At 52.3% G+C, this 24637-nt stretch overlaps 1 protein-coding gene across 3 annotated transcripts in view; it reads right to left on the reverse strand.

Annotated features, from left to right (window-relative positions):
• Window positions 1-2580: 2580 nt before the first annotated feature.
• Window positions 2581-24637, reverse strand: part of CDK12 (cyclin dependent kinase 12) — a 71095-nt gene continuing 49038 nt past the window's right edge. Inside the window, exons 14-15 of one of the 3 annotated variants that reach the window (XR_003997543.1) lie at window positions 21604-21740; window positions 2581-3549 (exon numbers count right to left, since the gene is read on the reverse strand). The gene's annotated coding sequence lies outside the window, so the exon portion shown is untranslated. Of the gene's footprint in view, window positions 3553-18876; window positions 18965-21603; window positions 21741-24637 lie in introns of those variants that run through there. The other 2 variants (XR_003997541.1, XR_003997542.1) reach the window with 2 other exon arrangements.

Below are 24637 nucleotides of genomic sequence, written 5' to 3' on the forward strand. Positions count from 1 at the left end.
GATTCTACCCATTTGACAGATGGGGAAACTGAGGCTCGAAGAGACAGAGTTTGTACGGGAGACAGGAATTCTGCCCCAGAAACCCAGTTTCCTGCAGGCCAGGCCAGCACCTTACCCACAAGCCCATACAGCCAGGTCACCAAACAGGCATAGGACCATAGCCACTTGGGGTTGCTGTTGACATGAGCTGCATTCAAAGCCATAACCAAGAGGTGAGAGCCTCTGTACCCCACTCCTCCTAGCCTGCCCATCTTTTCTTTCTTTGCCCTATAAACAATGTCAATGCTGAAGCTCCGTCTCCTCCCATCTATTGGCAGAGCATGACATAGTCCGAGCTCCTAAGAGAAAAGGCCCAACCCAACTCCCAGCCAGACAGCAGCCCCGCGGTGGGCAAGACACAAATGCCAGAGCAGTTCTCACAGACAACCCTTGGAGTCGGCGAGGGTGTGGGGCCCGGTGGGTAAGAGCAGGAAGACAGAGCTGTAGGGGCTCATGGTCGAAGGCTGGGAGAGGGAGGCTAATCCACTTTGCAGAAGTCCCCCAATTGGAGCAAGTGCCAGACCCATTGCAGGGCCAAAACCAACCAGTCACGTGACCTGCATCAATAGGGGTGTGAAGGCAGATTTGTTCGAGGTGTGACTTAAGGGATACAAAACCAAACAGCTCAGATATACACAGTGTGTGTGTGTGTGTGTGTGTGTGTGTGTGTGTGTGTGTGTGTGTGTGTGTGTGTGTGTGTGTGTGTGTGTGTGAGAGAGAGAGAGAGAGAGAGAGAGAGAGAGAGAAATGCTGCAGCTGCACCCATCCCATCAGAAAGAGCTTTGGCTTTAGCTCATCTCCTTATTACCCTAATGCTCTTCATTTACCCAAGCAACTGAGTTGCCTCTGGCAGGTGGGGCACTGGGAATGGAGACAATGCGTGGACAGTGAGACTTCCTGAGCAAGTCACTTAATTGCTCTGTGCCTCAGTTTCCCCAGCTGTAAAATGCCCTCGCTGGCAGGTTGGGAGGGTCTGTTCATGCTAGCAAAGAGGGAGGGGACAGTTTAGCATTGACATCTGGGCTGCTTTCCACAAGTGCTGAGCACAGGCAGCTCCTCTCCCAGGAATGCTCTGGACACACAGGATGTCTGAACACATGTGAGTAGCTGGCTATCAGACGAGGTGCCAGCAGTTGGCGCCCAACAGTACGCAGCATCGTTCCTGGGGTTTGTCTAGATAAGAACTGATTGTGAGACGCACAAACACACAGCTTTCCACTGAGCTGTTCCCAGGGTCTGTTGACCTCCCAGCACTTCCGAGCGAGCCACGAGCCATGGACACTGACCCCAGCCAGCCACGGGCAGGGCCGTCTGGATTCCAGCTCCCTCATCCCCCAAAAGATCTGGCCCCACCAGACCAACCAGGGCAGGAGCACAAGCGTGTAGGTCACAGGCCAGTGGAGTGCAGCGCTGCACACAAGCCATTGCACAGAGCAGCGACGGAATCGGCCTCACAAATGAAAACAGTTGGTTGGTCTGTGCTTAGTCCTGAGTCTGCATCACGGAAGAACCGCCAGAGGGCTGGAAGTGGCCTCAAGGGGGGACGCTACATGCCGAGAGGCAATGGCAAATCTGTACGGGGGAGCCCCAGATTGTATCTGAAGGGGGGACCCTAGGTCAGGAATGAAGAGCGCTGGCAGAGCTGTGAGGCCCCAGAACTGGAAGAGCAATGGGGCTGCATGCTGGGCTTGAGGGGCACCAGCTGAGCTGTGGGGGACGCCCAGGACTGGAACAAGTCACTCGCCATCTCCAGGGCAGAGGTGGTGACTGTGCGGAGCGACCCCAAGGAAGGGGAGTTTGACGTCATGTGGGGTTGGCTGAGTCTCTTCTTGAGGGGCTCCAATGCTGACCAGGGAGAGGGTGGCTTGGAGAGCCAGGGGAGGGAGGGTACCTCGTGCAGCCGGGGAGAGGAAGCCAGGAGGGATCAGGCAGGTTCTGTTCAGGTCCTGGAATTGATCGTGTCGAGTCTCCGTGGACAGCTGGAGCCTCCTGCACTTCTCTCTGTTTCCCAGGTGCTGGGCTCTGCCCGCAGAGTTGAGAAAAGGAGACTGGACCCGGAGAAGAAGTTTCCTGCTTTACCTTGTTGGTTGCCTCTGTCAGGGCCAACCGGATCTGATCCAGGCCAACCGGAAATGTCCCACGCAAGGGGAGACTCTTGACAGATGGAATCAGCAGGACATTAAGACCCGCTCTTCAGCTGATGTTTTCCTGAGTGCAATTTCACCCCATCCTGAGAGAGAATCTCCAGCCCCACACGCCTGCCTGCTCTGGGCTGGATTTCTCAGATCGATATAAGCAGCGAGTTGCCTGTTATTACCGGAATCCTGGCATTACAGAGAGTTCAGGGCCCCGTGATGCCAGGCGCTGCACAGACAACGGACAATCTGCATAGAGAATGGAAGGACCACTGGCTCCCTTTTACAGATGAGGAACCAGGAATAGAGAGATTAAGGGAGTTGCTCAGGGTCACGCAAGGAGCCTGTGGCAGAAAAGGGATGAGAACCAGGATCTCCGGAGTCCCCACCTTTAACCACACAGCAGTCCCTCCTGAGCATATAATTTTATTTCAACAAGCCATCTTTAAACTTTCCCAGCCTGCCCCACCCTCCTCAGACAAAGGCTCCAATCTGACCCAGTTGGCTAGTAACATCAGCTGAAGGCAACATCATAGCCAGTGTGAATGAGTTCGTTGGGACTCAGCCCAGTTTCTCGCAGATGGGAGCTGATGTCACAAGAAACCAGGATCGCAACTGGCACCTCTTGGTTTCAGCAGAGGACTCAAGGACCGAATAGACCATGAAAGCAGAGCTCCCCTTCCACAGCTTGCCCCAAGTGGCAGTACCACCAGGCTGGCGCCCCTAGGCATCATGGGACGGGGGCACTCAACTGATATTGCCATGCAGAATTCACAAGCAGGCCCCATCCCCCCTTCGAACGTTCTGTGCCCAGCTGGGGAAACCAGGGGAAAACACCCTCCTGGCCCAAACGCAGGGGCAGCAGCCAGTTCTCTGCACACAGTTGCTGCTGGGACACCCACATGTCTAGAGAAAATACTCTGGTGGGGGGCAGGGAGTCCAGCTTGGCCTATTTCACGTAGTCTCTTTCCAGAGAGATGCACTTCAAAGTTGACCTGCAAAGAGGAAATGAATTGGCTTCTGCCCTTTTTCTATGTGGTTCAGAGAGCTGGAGAAAGAAAATCTGACAAGTGTTTTTTCTCTGCGCCTTCCTCCCTAGAAATCTCAGGGATGTCACCTCTGATCTTCCCTGGTTTTGCAGGAGAGCTGCTTGGAGGACACTGGGATTGGGGCCTGGAGCTTTCTCAACCCTTCGTCAAAGGGGTGAGGAATCCTTCCCAAAGAGCTTTTTCTCTCAAGGGTTTCCCCCAAAAAGTCTGAATAAACATCACTTCCCTTCTCACACAGGCTTTGCTTCCTTGGTCTTCACAACACCGTCTCTTTTCAGGTTCTCCTGTCGTCCACGGAGTCTCCCATGGGAACGAGATCAGAGCTGCTGCTGTGAAAAGCAAACAGAATAAAAACACTTAACAATTATATTGTATATTACACACACATAGGGTGCCCAACACCCCTGCTCCCACGCAGCGCTGCCCAACACACACACACAACCGAGCTAGATTTTTATGATGTCATCAATTACTGTGGTCTCTGAGTAGTCCTAGTCACATACACACACACCTGACTGTGTAAGCTTTTATAAGGTCACCCATCACCGTGGTATCTGCTGCATTAGCCAATCAGTATAAGGAAACTGTGTAGGAGCTTGGGGGTAAACACTCTCTTAGCCAATGAGAAGCCACTAGCTTCTCATTCCAAGTGTGCATTATCCATTTGTGAGCTGCTCCTTCTGACCAATCAGATCAAGGGGAAAGCACATTGCCTCCTGCAGCCACGCCCCAAACTTTCTAGCCAACTGATTTGAGCCTGATACTGACACACTTTGGTCCCCGGCTATTGGATTGGCGGCCAGTGGGCATGCGACCGGAAGTGCCCCCATTGGCGGCCAATCAATCCAGCTCTTGCAAATTGCAAGCAATGGAAAGCAGTGGCCTGATGGACTCAAGAGAGGATGTACCATTTTGAAGATTTAAAAAAAAAACCCAGTGAAGCGGAACCATTTGGCAATAAATATACAGTGACCTCTTGTAAGGTTTGCCGAAATCTGAATGGTCACAATGTTTTCCAGCACGTTCCCAGTAGGGCTGGAATAATAAATGATCATAATCCTGGGAATGCTTTGGCCTCTTTGACTGGAGAATCTTAAGAGACACGCATTAGTTATTCAAGGTAGAACAGTGTTATGCCCCCATTGTATAGATGGGGAAACTGAGTCACGGGGGTGGGAAGGGGGTGAGAATCAGGAATCAATCCCAGCAATCTCAGTTAGAACAGGAAACGGAGAGCTGAGACTCTTACATTCTATTCCCAGTTCTGGGAGGGGAGTGTCACCTACTGGACAGAGTATGGTGGGGCTGGGAGCTGTTAAACTGCACTTTCCTACCAGGCACGGAAACAGAACCCAGGAGTCTTGCTTGGCTCCTAGATAACTCCTCTAACCACTAGACCACCTGTCTCACTACATAGCTGTACATTAGCAAGCCACCTTCATATATGCACGTTTAGGGCTCGATCCTGCTGTCGTTACTTCAAAGAGAAGCTTATTTTGTGCTAAGACTATGAGCACCTTGTGCTGGATAAACACAGGGAGAGTCTGGAGGAATTCAGAATCCACCCTACCTATTGAGTAAAGACGAGCAGGTCTGGTGGGAGATAGGGCAATATGTACACCAACCACGAACAAGTGCAGGAACTGGGGGAGATTCTCTGGCCTATGATAGACGGGAGGTCAGACTAGATGTTCAGAATGGCCCAGCAATCCACACACACGTAACCCAAGCTCAGGCATCAGCGCAGTCTCCTCTCCGCCTGGCTCTGCTAGCAGTGTCTGCAATCCCTCTATAGAGCCCAATCAATTGCATTCATAAAAGGGGCTCCCAACCACTGTTAATCAGACAGCCTTGGAGCTGGTTCTTTCCTGCCAAGGTTCATTTACGCCATGCAAGTTTTCACTTTGTAGGCCGGTTGCCTCAGTTTCTCTTAACTCCACCGGGATTCCTCGCTTTCCCACCAGCCAGACGGATGGGAGAGGGTTAAAGGGACAGGATGGGTAAGCTATAAATTTTGCATCAGAGAGTGGGGAGAGCGGAGCTGTGGGGGGAAGCTGGGAAAAAGCCAGTGGGCTGTCTCTAGGTAACAATAAACACGGCGAGCAAGGAGCAGCTGTTACACTGACTCTCTCTGCATCACAATGCTGAAATAACGCTAATAAACCACACGCACACATGCGCTGGTTCACGGGGCGGGGGGAAGAGGGTCGCACCCAGGGCCCGGGTGGCCTGGACCACAGGCCTGGGGACAGTGAGTTAAGTTTTGCTATCCAGAGAGGGGGCTGGCGCTTAGCATGAGCCATGCCCCAGCTCTGGAGAGGGAAAGGGGAATGGAGAACAAGTCATACCGAAAAATATTGCCATGAAAGGATGGAGGCCCCGATCCGGGATGCTACAGAGCGGAAAGTCAGCGATGTTTTGGGGAGGGGAAGGGGTCTGTTTATCAGGCCCTTGGCAACCCTGCATTGGAGCAGCTCAGTCATTAAAGGATTCAATCCTCGAACAGCAAGGGGAGCAGCATACCCGTTTTACAGGTAGGGAATTGAGGCACAAGGCCAGCGGAAAGACTTACCCAAAGAGTCCGTGGCTGAGCTAGGAGATGAACCAAGGGCTGGGAGTTCCCAGTCTGGTACCCTGCCCACTAGGCCACCCACTTGGTTCTACTCACAAGACCAAGACCCTAAGTTTCGACGTAACAGGCCTCAGTCAGTCCCAGGTGTGGATGTATAGGTACCTACAGGCCCATGCTTAAACGTACAGGTGCTTATAGGTACACACTTAGATGTACAGGTACCTATTGGCCCATGCTTAGATGTATGGATGGCCACAGATACAGACTTAGATGCATAGGGGCTTATAGGTACATCATGAGATTTAAATCTAGCAGCAGCCCTGTTGGCATTGCCAAGTTCAGTGCAACTGCTCGTGTGCATGAAGCGTTCCCAACTCACCATTTTTTCAAGTCCTACAACATTTGGTGTTTCTTGAGGTCACTTCCAGCCCCAATCCTGTTGCTAAACTGGACAGGAGCTAAAAGAAACAAGGTCACTAGCGCTTTGTGGGCTGCATCCTGGGACACCTTTAAATGGGCTGGTTTCCAAAGGGCGGGTACTCAGCACTTTCTGAAAGCCAGGCTCTATGGAGGTGCTTCTGGTACCCCAAATCACCAGCCTAAGATCCGCGGGGTGGGTTTCATGGGGGTGAGAGGGGAGAAGTTGATGTTTTAAAGGAAGGAAACGGGGGGAATGTGGTGAACGTAAAAGGACAATATTGGTATCATGGACCTGGCAGATCCCACCATCCTCCCGCACTAAAGCTTTGGGGAGACTGTGCCCCACCCCATAGAACCCAGCCCAGGGTTTCCAGCCCGGGAGTTTATCTGGGGCTGTCTGGAGTCTTCATCAATGCAGACAGGATCAGCAAAGCTCCTGGTCTGGGCTCCACATTGGGGGTCTGATTGAAGGATCATGGTGGTAACGTAAGAGTTGACACGCACAATTCTGTGATTACAAAGCACCCACAGTAAGGCTTAATCATGGACTCAGAAATGGCCAATGGAGCCCACTTCCATGCTTGACTTGAGGTTGGTGGCAACCATATGACCACGCTTTGGTGGCCTCCAGGTGTGGATGACACTAGCCCCGTCGGCACCAAACAAAACAACAGCTGCCCTTGAACATAAGAACAGCCATACTGCATCAGACCAATGATCCAGCCAGCCTAGTATCCAGTCTTCCAACAGTGGCTAAAGCCAGGTGCCCCAGAGGGAATGAACAGAACAGGGAATCATCATGATCCATCCCCTGTCGCCCATTCCCAGCTTCTGGCAACCAGAGGCTGGGGACGCTTCCAAGCACGGTTTTGCATCCCTGCCCATCCTGGCTAATAGCCATTGATGGACCTATCCTCCAGGAACTTATCTAGTTCTTTTCTGAACCTTGTAATAATCTTGGCCTTCACAACTTCCTCTGGCAAGGAGTTCCACAGATGACTGTGCATTGTGTGAAGAAATACTTCCTTTTGTTTTAAACCTGCAGCCTATTAATTTCATTTGGTGACCCCTAGTTCTTGTGTTATGAAAAGGAGTAAATAACACTTCCTTATCTACTTGCGCCACACCGGTCATGATTTTATAGACCTCTATCATATCCCCCCTCAGTCATCTCTTTTCCAAGCTGAAAAGTTCCAGGTTTGTTAATCTCTCCTCATATGGAAGCTCTTCTATACGCCTAATCATTTTTGTTGCCCTTTTCTGAACCTTTTCCAATTCCAATATATATTTTTTTGAGATGGGGCGACCAGATCTGCACGCAGTATTCAAGATGTGGGCGTACCACGGATTTATATAAAGGCAATATGATATTTTCTGTCTTATTATCAATCCCTTTCTTAATGATTCCCAACATTCTGTTCGCTTCTTTGACTGCTGCTGCACATTGAGTGGATGATTTCAGAAAACTATCCACAATGACTCCAAGATCTCTTTCTTGAGCGGTAACATGAAATGATGGGGTCTAAATTAGCTATGTATAGTTGGGATGATGTTTTCCAGTGTGCATTACCTGGCATTTACCAACATTGAATTTCATCTGCCATTTTGTTGCCCAGTTTTAAAGCCACCGTTAGAGGCCAGGCAAAGACGACGATTGACCTTCTCAGCCTCAGGGGGTGGCAGCTCAGGGTTAAGGTTAGGGTTGCGCCCGCATGGCTTGCAGCACTGGTTTCTCTGCTCGGTGGCTCAATGCAAGAGCTTTGCTTCGTAGAGCTGACAATCTTGCACCCTGGCTACCAATGGCGAAAGGGAAATGCAAGCTGGTTTGCTTTGCTGTCAGAAGCCAGGCAGCCACATTCTTGGGAGTAAGAGCGTGAGGGAGGCTCTTTGAGCCCCAAATATAACAATGCAGCTGCTCTACCTAATTAACAGGCCCGAGAGTGTCTAATTCCAGTAGCTTGTGGTGCACGGATCTGGCAAGAAAAATATTCCCTGAAGATCTGGGATACAGGAGGAAAAATCCAAGCTACACTGGAATTTCTGAGGCAATGCTTCCCATATCCATTGGTCACCGATATCTTCACTGGTCTGATCTGACTCCATCCCTGTTGTTAAAAAAAAATAAATCCCAACCTGCTTGGCAAGCTGGAAGCCTGCAAGGCAAACAACAAAGGCAGACCTGCACCCCCTGGTGCCAGGGGCCCAGTTCCTTGGCTCCCGGGAATCTGCAATGCAGGCAAGAGGCCTCCATGTGCGCCCTGTGTTACAGCAAATGGCGGGGAGGGGAGTGTGGGCTTGACCCTGTCTTTGCAGTCTGGGCCGGTCTCAGAAGCTGGCTTGGCCATGCCAGCTGCTTTCTTGGCACTGCCTGCAGGCGAGGGAGGTATTTAGCTAGAGACGGCAGTGGTGCTTTTGGATGCTAGCAGGGGAGCCGCGGATGCTGCCCCCAGGATCTCAGCCACAGAGATAGTGGCTCTATCTGTCTAGTCCAACGTCTCCCCCTTTCCATTCAGATCAGGAAGCAACTGATACCAATCAAGTCTATTGCAGTGAGATTCCATCTCTCCGCCTGTCCCTTTATTTCCTGTGTCTCTGCTCTTCTCTTCCAAGTCTCTGCCATTCTCACAAGAGCAACGCTGCCAAAACGCAAGGGCAGTATACAGAGACTGGATCCAGGCATGAGGCACAGAGACACACATACATCCCAACCCTTCAGGGAGGCAGGAAGCCAAGTAAACAAGCACATGGGACAGCACACGAGCCCCGTGTATATGGAGAGGTGCTGTCTGGCACGAGGTCTGGGTTTTCAATTCCCATCATGTCACCGAACGAGGGGGAATTCTGAGTAACATCCGTCCTAGGGCGCCTCTGAGCTGAGAGCAGCATCGAATGTGCAAGTGGCAAGGGAACGTCCCAGGTGGAAGATTCCTGCCATTCCAGCAAAGGGTGAAAAGTAAAGATTCCTGAGATGATTAGGGCCATTTGCTCTCATAGAAGGGCTTTCGTCCGTGGACTGGCAAACGTTTTGACCGCCCTGCCAGCTGAATACATTTGATCGGTGGGTCAACTCATGGTGCCCACAAGCAAGAAGATATGGCCAAGGACGCACAGTTAGTCCCAGGAACTAAGAGTAACCAGGGAGATGTGACTAAACATAGAACGTTACCCATTTGGAGGAGATGAGCCAAGCCATGGAGTTCAGGTAAGAAGGGATGGATGGATGGACAGATGGATGTGCATGGGGGCAGGTAGATAGACGGATAGCTTCATTCCACACTTCCTCTAGCAACTCCAGCATTGCCAGAGTGGACCAGAGCCGAGGGCCATCCAGTCCAAGGTCCCGTCTCTGACAGCACCAGTAACAGCTGCTTCAGAAGAAGATGCAAGGAACCCATGAGTGGACAGCTATGGAAAAGCCTGCCTTGGGGGGCAGGTCTCTGTCTTAGCTCCCACGCGTTAGAGCTTGGCGTAGCCCGCACTCCCAGGATCTGTGTGTCCAGCTGGTGGGGAGGAGATCGGCAGGGCCCGGCCTGGGACTCAGGAGCCCTGGGTTCTAGCACTGACATGCCAGTGCCCTCAGGCAAGTCATTTTGTGCCACTGCTGCCCTTCTCTCCCGTCTTCTGGGGCAGGACGTGTCTCTTCCTCCGAACCTGTGCAGCACCTGGCCCAGCAGGGCCTCTCCATGCTCCTGGGCACGGGGGGAGCTTTGCCTCCCGCTCTGGGCTTGGCAGCACGTGCCAGCCCACCTGGCGCTGCCATGCCACCAACTGCAAAGGGCGCCGGCCTGGGCAGGAACAGCGAGATCCTGCAGCCGGGCCTGGCGTTGGGCCTCTGCAGGCACCTGGGAGGCAGAAGCTAACCCCCCTTCGGCAGGCAGCGCAGTTGCGCCAGTGGCTGCACTTTGCATTCCAGCGCAGACGGCGGCCGTGCAGCAAACCCGGAAAAAAAAATCCCCCAAATGACACTAAATATTAATGGCTGCCCTACATTAGGCAGCCTGCACCTGACTCGAGTGAGCCGGGAGAGCCGAATGCCTTCCCCGCCCCTTCCATTCCGCAGGGCAGATGCCCTCACGCATGGCCCGGGAGACAGCCTTCCCTTCCCTGCCAGAAGGGCCCTTCCCCGCCCAACTGGGACACGCCAGAATGGGGGGGTGGGGGCAGTGCAGCCGAGCAGGAAGCCTGTGCACCAGTTGTGCTCCCCTTTCCAGAGGTTTCCATCCGCCCCCCCCCTCCACGCACCTCCCAGGCATCCGTGTGCATGGGAGCCAGGGAGGAGAAGAATAAACAAAGGATGGGGGCTGGGACTAAATGGGGGCAGGAAGGGAGTATTTCTGGGTGCTGGGGAAGGGGTGGGCTTTGCCTCTAAGGGAGCAAACTGCAGCACTGACCTGGGGGGGTCTCAGCAGGGGTTTGGGGAGCAGAGCAGATGAGGGTCCAGCAGTAGGTGGGGGCTGGGTAAAGGGAGGCATTGGATGGGATCCAGGCCACAGAGGGAACCCACCCAATGGAGGAGCCATCGGCCTCCCAGCCCGGAAAAGCAACAGCTCCTGGGCCAGGGAGTCACATGGGAAAAGACCTACCAGCCGCTGAGTCCAGCCCAGCCAGAGCCAGTCCCAGTCCCAGCCAAGCCGGGCAACCAACGCACGCTGAGCACCAGGGTTGGCTCGTGGGCACAAGGCTCCATCCGAGCGCAAGAGGCTTCCCAACCATGGGCATTGTTACAATTCTTAGTTGAGACGGGCCCCCATACCCACCCGGCTCTTAGCACAAGAAGGGCCCGTGGCTCCTCATCCTCCAGGTCTCGCTGCGAGGAGGAAGCGGTCACAGGAAATTCCAGTTTGCCACCCCGGGCTGAGAAGTATCCCGTTCCCCATCACCCACTGGGCAGCACCTTCCTGCCCTGCAGCAGGATCATCCATCCCCACCTCGTTCTGGGAACTTACCCCCAGCCCAGGGCCCTGTGGAGTGCAGGCTCAGCTTGGGAGGGGGGTCGAACACCACAGCAGCGCTCTTGGGTTTGCTATGCCGGACCCAGGCTAGTTCTGCCCTGCACCCAGCGCTGCCTCTCCTGGCCAGCGGTGCCCACGGATCATCCAGGGACAGCCCGCGGAGACACCATAGGGGGGAGGGGAGGTTCATGATCAGCTGCTAAAAGTGACCCGAAAGCCCCCTCTCCCAGCATCAGGGCTGGGCTTTTCGGGACACCCAGAATGCACTGGGGTGGCACAAGGTCCTACTGTATGTAGCCACGAGCTGACGGCTTCCAATCAGACCAGCGCTGCTGGATCGACGCGCCAAGCTGCCTAACCCAGTGGGTTTCATGGGCCAGGTGAGATGGAGTCCAGACACACTGAGCTCCTGCCCGTGACCCCAGGCTGGGTCCTCGCTTCTGCGCTGCTCTTTCCTCAGGCTGTCCCGCAGTTCCCCGACAGATCCTGGCCCCAGAAAGCCACAGCTGCCCAGGTCCTCCAGGGGCAGAGGGAGCTTCTATGACAGCCTCTGGGCAATGAGGGGTTACCTCCCAGCTGCAGCTTGCTTCCCTGTCAAGTTGGATTTTCTTGCCCTCGCTCCCCAGCAGGGCTGACCCCCACCCCCAGGAGAAACCCCTTTAAAGCCCCAAGTCCAGGGTGGAGAGGAGTTGGGCCCGGTCTTTGCTGAGGCAGGGTCTGCTTTGGAGTTACACCCCGGGTTCCCCGTACTCCAGCCAAGGGCTGGGTATAGGCACAAGGAGAACAGCTGGGAGGGAGGACTCCTCGCCTCTTCTGAGCAGCCTCCCTCTGGGGTCAAGCTCTTGGCACCAAGTGGTGTCTTGTTGCTTGCTCCAGAGTGGCTGGAGGACACCCCTGTCTGTCCTGGAGGCAATGAGCCATGGGTCGCCCACCCCAGCTCTAGAGTAGGTGCCAAGGATCTTCAAAGGCCGGTTGGTTGGTACCACCAATGGTCTCCACTTAGGGGTGGGGAAAGTGGACTGGAGATGGCGTTACAGCCCAGGCCCACCCGTCTGTCCATCCATGCAAAGACAGAACCATCGTGGGGACCCAGGGGATCTGGTTTCTTATCCCAGCTTGGCCACTGGGTGGCTAGGTGACTGTGCCTCAGTTTCCCCACTTGGAAAATGGGGAGAATGATCCTGGTCTCCTCAAGAAAGCACTTGGAGATCAATTAACAGAAATAAGGTGAACCAGGGAGGATGATTATTGGGTTATTACCTCTTGGGAGTGGCTCCGATACATCATTGAGGGGAACCCTTCTCAACAGGGCCAGCCGCTGAGACCTTGCAAGATATGTGGTTCTCATCTGTGCTGAAGGGTTCTCCTCTTCATAACCCTCTTAGGGCAAACTTGCCCCCTCCCCCAAGCTGGTTAAATGGCAGAGGCTGGAATATTCACTTTCATTTCCCCACTCCCCCCTTTCCCTCTGCGCTGATCCCCAGCCAAGAGTCCGGAGCTGAAAGTAGCGCGTGATTGATGGCGGTGTTTTTGCAGTAAGCGCACCCTGTAGTCCAATCCTTGTACCTTTCCCAATTCCTCCCTTGTCCCTATTCAGAGATCATGTTGTCTCATGTTGGTCCCAGAGGCACCATTAATTAAAAATACATCCAATTAAATGGCAGGTGAAAACGTGCAATTCCTGGCCCATTCCACCCCAGTCCCCCTTCCGCCTTGGCACAGCTGCGCTTTGATTTGAGCGAGAGGAATAGGGGAGGGTTCTCTGAACCTCAGCCAGCAGCACCCGTGCCAGTCTGTTCGGGCGGGTGCGTGTGTGTGTGTGTGTGTGTGTGCGCGTGCACACACTGATCTCCATGGCTGGTGGATCATCAGCTATGCCCTGCTGCTCTTCAACTCGCATGGCTCCTCTTGGCCACTTGGGGTCCCAGGGCCGAAGCTAGGAAGGCTGGGGTGGGCCCCGAGGAGCAGAGTGGGCAGGAGCTACAAGCCAATGCAAAGGCCTCTGCGGGGTAGAACACCTCTGCCCAAATAGTTACCGTGCCCTCCCCCCGAACGGATGGGACAGACAGACAGCGGATAACAGGCCTGGGGAGGAGAGCCTTGTAATGATGTGACAGCTGGGATACGAATCGCTGAATCTGGCAAGTCGCTCATTATTGATTGTGCCCGCAGATGCAGGGTGGACTCCGTGCCAACTCCCCCTTGCCCTTCCCGCTGGGAGAAATGAATCCTAATGGGCCAGCGGAGCCAGGGTGCCCAGCGGGCATTCCCTCTCAGGGCAGGGGAGATGGGAAACGCCAGAAGGCCAGGCAGGGTGGAGGGGAAACCAAACACCGGGGGGAGAGAGGAGGGACACATGGGCTGATGGCAGAGGCCTGACTGGAAGCTGGAAGAAGAACAGAGGGGGCACAGACACCTACCCAGAAAGGCAGCATGGCCGGTGGAGAGAGGACTGGGTGGAGATGCAGGAGACCTGCGCTCTAGTCCAAGCCCTGGCACTGATTTGCTGTGCGACCTTGGGCCAGTCCTTCCCTGCTTCTGTGCCTCAGTTCCCCTTCCTCTTTGTCTGCCTTACTATTTAGACCGTTGGCTTGTTGGGGGCAGGGACACTCTTTTACTCTGTCTGTACAGCGCCTAGCGCCCACGGGCCTAGCCCCAGCTGCAGTTGCCGGGCACTCGGTTACAGAGAACAGCAGCTGGCAAAAGTGCCCAGGTGGCTAAACGACCAGGTGTTTTCTGGCTCGCAGGCTGCTTGTCACTGTGACATCCAAGTGCCCTGCAACCCCTCTGCAGACACACGTTAGCCAAGGAAATGACAGGCAAGTAAACAGCCAGGGCCAGAAGCCACAGACTAGGAGACAGTTGCCAGTGGCCGGGACGCTCTGGTGGCTTGAGCCCTGCATTAGCCACCAAGCAGGTAGGGGCAGGGGCAAAGAAGGGACCTGGCCGGTGGACAAACCTCACCAGCAGCCAGGACCTGTGTACAGCACCTGGCACCATGCTCGAGGCGCAGTAACTGTGGAAGCAGGCAGGAGGGGGCTGGTCGATTGGGGCGGGGAGAGGAGGGAAGAGAGCCCCTGCTCCATTTTAGCTCTGGGACAGGAGCAGGCAGAGTAAATATAAGAGACAGATCTGGGTGGGAAGGGACGGGGCACAAAGGAGTGATCTGAAAGGGGGCTGAGATCCTGGGGCAGGAGGCAGCTCAAGGGGCCAGAGCATTTGGGGCTCAGGAACCTGCCGAGCTTCGCTGGCGTCACTTTAACACTAATTGGAGATTTGACTCTTCATTGATTCAGTGCTGTGCTGCATTCGAGCAGCCTTCGCCGCAGAGGGCTGGGGGGAGTCGGAGCAGGCGGCCTGCTGGCTCAGCAAGGGAAGCCAGCGTGTCTGGTGCCCCTACCGCACTGGGGGGCAAACGCCCAAGCTCTGAGCTCGGAGATGCCAGGCCAGGGCCAAGCCTGGGAGTTCAAAGGGCGGCTGGGCTGGGGAGGTCTCATTCCAGGTCCCTGGGGCCTGCACCGCACTCCACCCCGTTGTAGCAAACCGCACAAGGCCTGAAAGGACCATGGAGCCAGGCTGCCCCTAACTCCTAGAGGCTGGGTCCCTACAGCTCCGGACTGGGCTCCAGCACCAGGGAGATGGGGGAATCTGACATTGCAAGTTCAATAAGTGAAGCTCCCTTGGCAGATTCCTAGAATCTTATCTCCCGCGTAGCACGGGCCAGCGACATCCCCCTCCCCGGGTCCCCGCCTCCAGCCCAGATCCTACAGCTGAGCCAGAGCAGAGCTTTTCGAAAGACATCCAGCCCTGAACGGAAGATTTCAAGTGATGGACAATCCACCACAGCCCTAGTGGTTAATTCCCCTCCCTCCAAATTCTGCACCTTATTTCTAGCCTGAATCTCTCTCTGCTCCCGCTGCCAGCCATTGGCTCTTGCTCTGCCAGATTGGAGCCTCCTGCTAGCGGGAATCTTCTCCCTGTCTAGCTAGTTACCGATCAAATCGCCTTCTAATCTCCCACTAAACTAAACCAATCAAGCTTCCTAAGTGCAAATCACGTAGAAGGCGGCGAGGGACTAGAACAATCCGGTGGAGGTGGCAACTTGGCCCAGCTCGCACGTGGGTTTTCTACAGCACCTGCTGGCAGAATCTTGCAAAATGGCGAGATTTAGGCTGAAATTGACATCGACGCCGATGGGATTTGCCACTCAGTTGTCCCTTCAGTCTCCCTCGCTCTATCCCACGTCCCTCCCATTCTGGCTCAGGGATGTGACACTTTTCAACTTGTGGAAGGGTGATGGTCAAACGCAGGGATCGGTACTGAGCGGAGGTTTGCAGGCAGCTGTACCCAAGGCCACCTTGATCTTTCAGGAAGGATAGCCCCATGGCTAGGTGCTAACCTGGGACTTAGGAAACCCAGGTTCAATTCTCTGCTCTGCCACAAACATACTGTAGGATCTTAGGCAAATCACTTAGTTGCTCTGTGCCTCAGTTTCCCCACCTGTACAATAAGGATAATAGCAATGCCCTGCCTCCCGGGGTGCTGTGAGGATAGATACCTTAAGAGAGTGTGTGATGCCTAGCCACTACGATGATGTGGCCACATAAGTAGCACAGACGGAAGAGAGGTTTCTTTTTCTCTGAGTGAAAACGGAGGACCAAGCACCACATCTGAGCTGTTCAAATCATTCTCTGTGACTAACCTTGGATTGGCCCTGCCGGACGGGCGCTCAATTGCCAAGCTCGGCTTGGTCCTGCTGAAACTCCTCACGAAGGCTTCTCCAGCTCCATCTCCTCTCTGGTGGCATCCACAAATTTAGCTCCCTCGCCGTCTTCGATGACCAAAGCAGGAACTCTGGAGAGCTCTGCAGGGCCTTTCATACCACAGCCCAGGGCAGCAGGCTCCCAACCCTGCGAGGTGTTGAACCAAGCCCCAGCCATGGGAACCTGCATCGGGTTTCTGGTTTAATATCTGGGTTGAACAGACAGAACCAGAGCTGGTCAAAAAATAAGGGCAGAAAATTGAATGATTTTTTTTTTCAAAAACTTGGCTCTTCTTAGAAATTCCAAATGTTGAGGCATTTCTAGGAGCCCCTGAGCAACCACTGAAACAGAAGCATGTTTCATTGACATTTTCCACACGTGGTAGAGGGAAATTTGGGCTCTGTGACCTCTAACCCAGTAGTTCTCAACCTTTCCAGACTACTGTACCCCTTCAAGGAGGTGGATTTGTCTTGTGCACTCCAAGTTTCATCTCACTTGCTCACGGGATCAGACATAAAAACACAAAAAAGTGTCTCAGCCCACTAGTACTGAAAATTGCTGACTTTCTCCTTTACATCACGTAAAGACAAAATAAATTGCAACTCCCCAGGTTGAGAAACACGGATATAGTATATAAAGCAGTATAAACAAGTCACTGTGTGTATGGAAGTTTTAGTTGGCACTGGCTTTGCTAGTGCTTTTCACGTAGTCTGTGGTAAAACTAGGCAAATATCTACATGAGTCGATATACCCCAGGAGAACCTTTGCATACCCTGGTTGAGAACCACTGCTCTGTCCCAAACATCCTGAACTGGTCATTAAATGAGCGGGCCTGCTGGTTTTTTATGTCATTCTTAAGCACTTTTAGGATACCCTCCTACTCCCCCACAGTACCCTAGTATCTGAGCATTTCCACAATCTTGTATTTATCCTCACAACATCCCTGGGAGGCAGGGTAGGGCTGTCATCCCCATTGCACAGATGGAGAAACTGAGGCACAGGGAGGCTAAGTGACTTTCCCACGGTCACAGGAGGGGTGTGGCAGAGCTGGGAATTAAACCCAGTTCTTGAGATCCAGGTAAGTGTCCTAACCATTGCGCCAGCTGTCTCTGAGGATGGCTGTTTTCTCAGCAAGCTATTTGACTAAAGTAGGACGAGGTTGCTGTGGACCCACACGCACGTTCTGTGGATCAGCAACTGGCCAGGAGCAACACGGGAAGAAGGTTTCAACAGTTCACTACGGGTCGAGTTCAGTGGGAATCCTACAGGATTTGCACCCACAAGGTCTCGGCCCAATTCAAAGTGCACAAAGCATTCAGCGCTGATGTGTTTCTGTTTGTTGCTTGAAATCACCTAACCAAGGCTTCATGCAAACAAGTTCCCACCATTGCTGTCTTCACTTTGTTTCCAGTGCGATGGGTTGCCCACTCTGTACCCCGAGTGGAGGGGTAACGAAGGAGGGGGAGGAGCTGTGATCAATTCAGCACTGCAGAGAGCCACTGTAGGGGAGCAGGCCGGTTCACAGGCCCTGGGAGAAGCAGGGATCCTGGATCCCTCTTGTAAGCAAAGTTCAGGGGGAGGCAGATGAGTTTAGCCCTATCGAGGAAGATGTCCGTGCAACACATTGTCCTGTGCATGCTCCACATCTCCCTCTAGTGGCTGGTCCTCTCACACGTCTGCTACAGCTCCCACCTAGGAGATTTCGGTAACGGACATGCTGAAGGTTGCGAGTTCAAATCCTGCCACTCGGCTGCACAAGCACAAAGCCAGTTAACTCCTGCAGAGAAGAGTGTGGCACAGGTCTGAGCACAGATAACACATATCTTCTCCGCGCGGAATGGTCTCATGAGCAGAGAGAGCCCAGAAGACCACCAGACTACGGCCTGTCACTGCCTATCTTCAGGGCTCATCTGGGCCCCAGCACTGTAGTGTCCCAGAGGGGCTAAGTGACATGCTCATGGTACACAGGGAGTCTGTGGCAGAGCATGACACTAAATTCAGCTCTCCAGAGTCCTGATCCAGGGCCTTAAACACAAGTTCCTACTGTCTCGTCCCTATGCTAAGGCCAAGCACCTTCCTGATCGCCACTGGCAGCCCAGCTCATGCAGGTTGCAAGGGCTTTTTCCCTGGAACTGCCATGTGCTAGATCCTGCACAGAAGCCTCTTTGGGCACCCACCTCCCCTCCCCTCCCCATTCACCAACCACATTCTCCAGGTGGCCACCACCCTAGCGATCTCCCTAGTCCCACGTGGCTCACGAGAGCCATGGGGCCAAAATTCATCGTGTGCAAACCCAGCCCATCTCGCCCGGAAGCCAAGCATGAAACGTCAGGACAAGCGGGCAGTGGGGAATGGAAACCCTGGTCCCACACGGATGGAAGCTTTGACAGCAGGTTGCTCACCCAAGGCACATGGGAGAGGGCTGGGAAAGGGGGTCTCGTTAGGATGCACAGCTGCCTAAGAGATTCCAGCCCAACCGGCATGTGTGTGGGAAGGGGGATGGGGGGGGTTTACTGGTTTGCAGTGCCCTCGTGTGGCCAGAAAAGAGGCTGGATCCTCCACAGAGAAACACAGCAGGACAGACACATGCACAGAGTCCTGAGCGTCGTTGGAGGAACAGTATCTTCCATTGTTGAGTTCTGGTCCAAGTAGAAAATAACCTACAAACTGCTGGAAGCTAGCAGGGCTGGAAGGGGTGACGGGTGACCCATAGAGAGCTAGTGGGGTTGCAAACCTCTCAGACTAGCGTCTGGGAAAAGGTATTTGAAATCACAAGCCCTGCATCAGTAAAACAGCATTCAAAAAGCATGAGTCAGGCCCCAAACTATCAACAGACCGACAAACATCGGGAGGTTCTTTTTTGTTTTGTTTTTTAAACAAATCACACATTTGGGATTCTTTCTTGGCCTTCTGGCGTCTGAGCCAAGAATTCACGTTTTTGAGATTTCTTTGACCCATGAAGACTAGAAACTTGCTTTGTATTTGAAAGCCGAGATTCACACCTAAACCAGGGACTCTGGGGCTTTGAGAAAAACTGCAAATATTACAAGAAAAGCATGAGCATTGGCAACAGTGTTTAAGACCAATTTTCTTCCCCCCTAACCCATTTGATTCATACACACACACACACACACACACACACACACTTCTAGCTGATGGGCTCCATACCAGGGATAGGTCATCTAGTGTACACAGAACACACCCCAAGGATACGGAAGGCACGTATTGTACATTAAATAGGTTGATATAGATCCTGTGCTCTTGGATTATTCCCTTTCCTGCTCCATTTTTTAACCTGCTCTCCTGAGCCAAACAACTCAACCTAATCATATCAGCATCTGAGCTGCACTTTGAAACCAGCAGCATTCCGGTGGCTTTGAAATCCTTTGGGTGCTCACACAGCCCCTGCAGCTGCAGGATCCCACCAGCTGGCACACATGAAAGCATTTATTTTTGCAAATCCCCCTCCCCTCCCACCCCCATTGTGAGGCAGGGAACTGTCATTCTCCCCATTTTGCAGGTGAGGGAAACTGAGGCACAAAGGGACGGCATGACTTGCCCAGTGTCCCACAAGGGGGTTGAATTTTGAGGTCTTGAACCCCAGTCCAGTGACTTATTCACAAGATCAACTCTAGTCCAGTGTCACCCAAACTATTCTTAAAAAACAAACAAACAGGGAAAAATAAAGACTGCCTCCCACATGATATCGGTTTTAATAAACAAGTGCCAGGCCTAGAACATGCCACCAAGCGTTGGCAGCTCACTGGATAGAGCACTGGACTGGGAGTCAGGACACCTGGGTTTTATTTATAGCTCTGCCACTGACTTCCTGTGCAACCTTGGGCAAGTCACTACCCTACCCGGGCCTCAGTTTCCCTCTCTGTAAAATGGAGGGATAACAACACTGATCTTCTATGGCAAAAAACTTGAAGAGCTGGGGATGAAAAACACTAGATAGGAGTTGTGTGTTATTATTAATGGACAATTCCATGACTTTTTGCATCCGATGCAGCTGCAAGCATCCATTTGAGAGGACAATTCTTTTTCAAAACACTTAAGCAAAGGCGGTAGCAGATTTGGAAGGAAACAGGTCATTACAGCGGAAACCTGTAATGCAGCTATAAATAGTATCTGGATGGAGAAGCACAGCTGTGAAAATTTAAAGTGACAGACTAACTTTCGTTAACTTTAAACGCGCTCGTTAGGAAATCCTGACTACAGTGGTACACAGTCACTGTGCTGAGAGCGACATCTGGTGGCTATTTCATGCTTCCACATACGGCAGGCATTACTGGGTAATTCCCAGCCCTTCCAACACCTCCATTCCTAGAGTGCGTCTACACTGCATTGTACACCCAGGTCTGTGAGGCCCAGGCTGGGGACATGGTGTTTCTATGCCCGTGGCTTGAGCATCTACCCTGCATTGTAAAACCTGGGTTTATAATTGCAGGACCCAGGTCTCATAGCTGCATCCTGAGTGCTTGCTGTCTTGTGTGTGGACAGAAGAGGGCTCGGGCTCAAACCCGAGTCAAAGCCTGGGCTTAGCGTGAATGTATCCTCAGTGTCTGGAAATGGATCAATAAATTAGGTTGGATCCACAAAGGAAGGTGCGGCCTTCATGGCTGACCACCTGCAGCCATTAACTTGGATCCTGGATGTTTTGTCCATGTTTGGTTTGCAGCCAATATCCCAGCCCACTGTTCAGAATAAAGCAACACCTGCTGCAGGGAGTGGATTAGGGAGTAGCTGCAAACAGCTTCCTATGGCCACAGCCTGCCCATTGGCTTCCCGTTATGGTGAGCCCAGAGCCACAGCGCCCTGATCTGGATCCAGACTCTGCAGCCAGTCCACATTCAGTACAAGAGTCTGACCTGCGAGTAGCAGCCCTGCAGCCTACCATGTGCAACAGGGACATGACCTGGTGTCAGAAGTAAAGGCACCCAGAGGAGAGCGGAAACAAGGAAAGCAGCAACAAAGGTTGCAGGATCACTCATGAACATGCCACTTTTGGCGCCCCAGAAAACTTCAGCTTTGCCACATCTCCAGATAGGGACTGGCTACAGAGCTTCTATCCCAGAGAGAGACACTAGAAATGTGTCTTCAGTTTACCGCTAGCTCTTGCGATTAGCAGCTCAGGTATGTTACACATGGAACCTTCTCCTGGCTGAACAGGGTAATACAACGCAGCGTTCCATTCCATCCCCCGCTCTACGTTTTACATTCCGACCATTTACAAAACATGCTCTGTCGTGCTGTCTTCAGAGCTCAGTACGTATCGGTCCCTGAATCGCGCTGGTTTTCTAATTACACAACTAGCAGCCCTACAACCTACAATGGGAGCCACAACCAGGGCTCCCTGTGCTGCCACAAAACAAACAACATTAGCTGGTAGCAGTAGGAGGCTGTTATCCACTGGGAAGCAGCTACCGGTGGGAGGACACTTTATAAGCATGCTAGACGTTATCCAGTGCAGGTTGGCTTAGTGGCATCTCATTTCCTTTCTGCCTTTATGGATTGTTCTAAACCATTCCTCACCTGCCTTGAGCTTTCCCTCTTCCTAGCACAGCCCCCACCCCCACTTAGCAGATACACAAAACCCCATTACAACAGGACCGTTTGCAGCCAGCCCTTGCAGCTGGGATTGGTGCAGCTCCTCAACCACTGGTTACTTACGAAGGAAGAAGGCTTAAAGATGCCAAGGTGCCATGGGACCATCACCCTCCACAATGAGCAGGGACTCTCAGACGGGCGTTGGCTAAACGCAAACTCCAGTCAGGCATCAGCTGCTAAAAGACGTGCCAGCACTCGACCTAAAACAAAGAAGAAGACTATACATGAGGGTGTATTGAAGGAAGGGGCTGCAGAGTGAGTCTGGCCATCCCTGAAGGGAGGTGATTCAAGCCTCTGTTAAAAGACAGAGGGTGTTGAATGGGTTCCTAGCACAAGAGTCCTGGTCCAGCCGTGAGGCTCCCTGGAGCTGCTACAATAAAACATAGTAAATAACAGCAATTTAGCACAGACTACCTTTCTCCAGCGTGTTCACTGGTTATGATATTTGATCACATGTACTGAATGTCAAACAAAGAGGGGAGTTCTTTTGACAGCCTGTGGAAAAACCCCTTCCCTTCTGCTCTGAGAGGCACCGCACAAGTTAGTGCAACACAGCAGGGTGCAGAGAAAGTCCCGAGGAACAACCCATGGCTGGCTACCATTGCTTTTACTGTAGCCTAAGTCAAGAAAAAGTCTAGCAGAGATTTAAACGGCTCAGCTGCCTTGTCAACATTTTATAACAAGAAGTGCTGTGTCTCCATGTTAAGGCAGCAGAGAAGAGGGAGAGGCATAATGAGCATTAGCCCTTCTCTAGAAGCTTTCACAGAGGATCTCAAAGAACTTTACAAAAGGTGGGTCAGTCTCGTGAAACGTTTCACAGGTAGGGAAACTGAGGCACAAGTCACTGAGTGAGTCACTAGCAGAGCCGTGAACAGAACCTAGAAATCCTGCTGCCTATTCTCCTGCTCTAGCTACTAGCCCCTACTCCTTCCTCTTTCCCATCAGTACCTAAAGCAGCAGCAGTCAGAGTCATGGCACTCAGTGAAAGAGCAACAGGTGTTTAAAAATAACCTTGCTGGAAACTGCAAGACCAATGAGACAGCTCACACTGATTTCCAACCACCATTTGGCCCTGTTGGGCTGTGCGCTGTACACAATACAGTCAAGGGACATAGGCCCTGTCCGCTTTGATTTCAATATTATGCTCCATTTCCTTTTTCCCACTGGCTTTTTCTTCTCAAGGATCAATTCACATACATGGGTGACGGGATTTATTTTTGTATAGACCGTGTCTGACATTTAATAACAACCACCCCTCACTATTATATAGCATTTGTCATCAATAGATCTCAAAGCACTGTACAAAGGGGAGCAATTTCATTATCCCCATTTTACAGATGAAGAAACTGAGGCAAGGATTGGGGAAGTGACTTGCCCAAGAGATCACCCAGCAGGCCAACAGCTGAGCCAGGAACAGAACCCAGGTCTCCGGAGTCCCAGCCCAGCACTCGATCCATTTTACCACACCGCTACATCCATTGAGGCTTTAAAAAACTGGCTATTTAGAAACACACATTAGGACATTTCTAGCTCCTCATTCAGGAAATATTCAACCTTGCCATTGCTACAGCAGCCCAAAGGCACCCACTTGCTTAACTGTAATGTCCATGGAGCTGCCCAAGGGGCCGAGTGGAGCACGTGCATATGCAGTTTGCAGAATCGGGGCCTGTGCGCCAGAATTACTGCAAAGGGTTAATCTGCAGCCAAACAGCAGCCGCAAAGGATGTGCCATTGACTCCTTCAAAGCCTCACAACTAGAAATCTGAGATGAGACCCCATTAGCCAGCTCTTCCTCCCCTGCTAAACAGACCCCATGACTATCAGCAAGATAGGGACCTGGTTTCATCATTGTTAACATGAGAACAGCCATACTGGGTCAGACCAATGGTCCATCCAGCCCAATGTCCCTGTCTTCCAACAGTGGCCAATGCCAGGTGCCCCAGAGGGAATGAACAGAACAGGTGAATATCAAGTGATCCATCCTCTGTCACCCATTCCCAGCATCCAGCAGTCAGAGGTTTAGGGACACTCAGAGCATGGGATCATGTCCCTGAGCATTTTGGCCAATGGCCACTGATGGATCTATCCTCCATGAACTTAACCAATTCATTTTTGTACCCAGTTATACTTTTGACCTTTGCAACATCCCATGGCAAGGAGTTCCACAGGTTGACTGTGTTGTGTGAAATGGTACTTCCCTTTGTTGGTTGTAACTCTGCTGCCTATTAATTTCATTGGGTGATCCTGACTCTTGTGTTATGTGAAAAGATAAATAATACTTCCCTAGACACTTTCTCCACCCCATTCCTGATTTTATAAACCCCCATTACATCCCCCCACCCCTTGGTCGGCTCTCTTCTAAGCTGAACAGTCCCAGCTGTTTAGTGTCTCCTTGTATGGAAACTGTTCCATACCCCTCCCCATTCTTGTTCCACACGTGCAACATGGATGGGAACTGGTTGTGTCTACTTAGGCTCCGCCCACCTCCATCCACCATGTGAAAATAGGCAAGATTTTCAAAAGTGGCTAGTGATTTCAGGGGCTCCACTCGAGACTTCTTTAAAGGGGCCTGATTCTCAGAAGGTGCTTAGCACCCACCCTCTGAAAAATCAGAGTTTCAAAGAGGTCTCAAGTCAGCCCCCCACCCCCACCCCATTGAAACGCATGGCCACCACAGCTGTTTTTACTTGCCCATGAGGATATAATCATGTTAGAAATGCATGTTCTAACCCAGGGATCTTACAACATGGGGTTAGCATGTGGCCCACACATTTTCCCCCACCCAGACACAGTAAAAGAAACATGCCACAACCACATGGTGGTTTTTGGAGTAGAATTTATCCTCTGTCCAAGGCTTCTCAGCCTGGTGTCAAGACAGTGGTGACGTATTGTCCACACTACAGCTTTTAACTCTATTGTACCTGGGGTAGAATCACAGTGTAGACAATGGGTCAAATTTAGGAGCGTAAATCTCACTGGCACTTAAGTCTCATTGAAAGCTTCAGTCACTTCGCAAATTATACTTAAGTGCTTTTGAAAATGTTATGAGTTACTGTAGACGTGAGCTGAAGAGGAGGTGGGATGAAAAGTAAGCCAG

This window comes from Gopherus evgoodei, chromosome 23 (genome assembly GCF_007399415.2).
Source record: "Gopherus evgoodei ecotype Sinaloan lineage chromosome 23, rGopEvg1_v1.p, whole genome shotgun sequence".
Classification (NCBI taxonomy): Eukaryota; Metazoa; Chordata; order Testudines; family Testudinidae; genus Gopherus; species Gopherus evgoodei.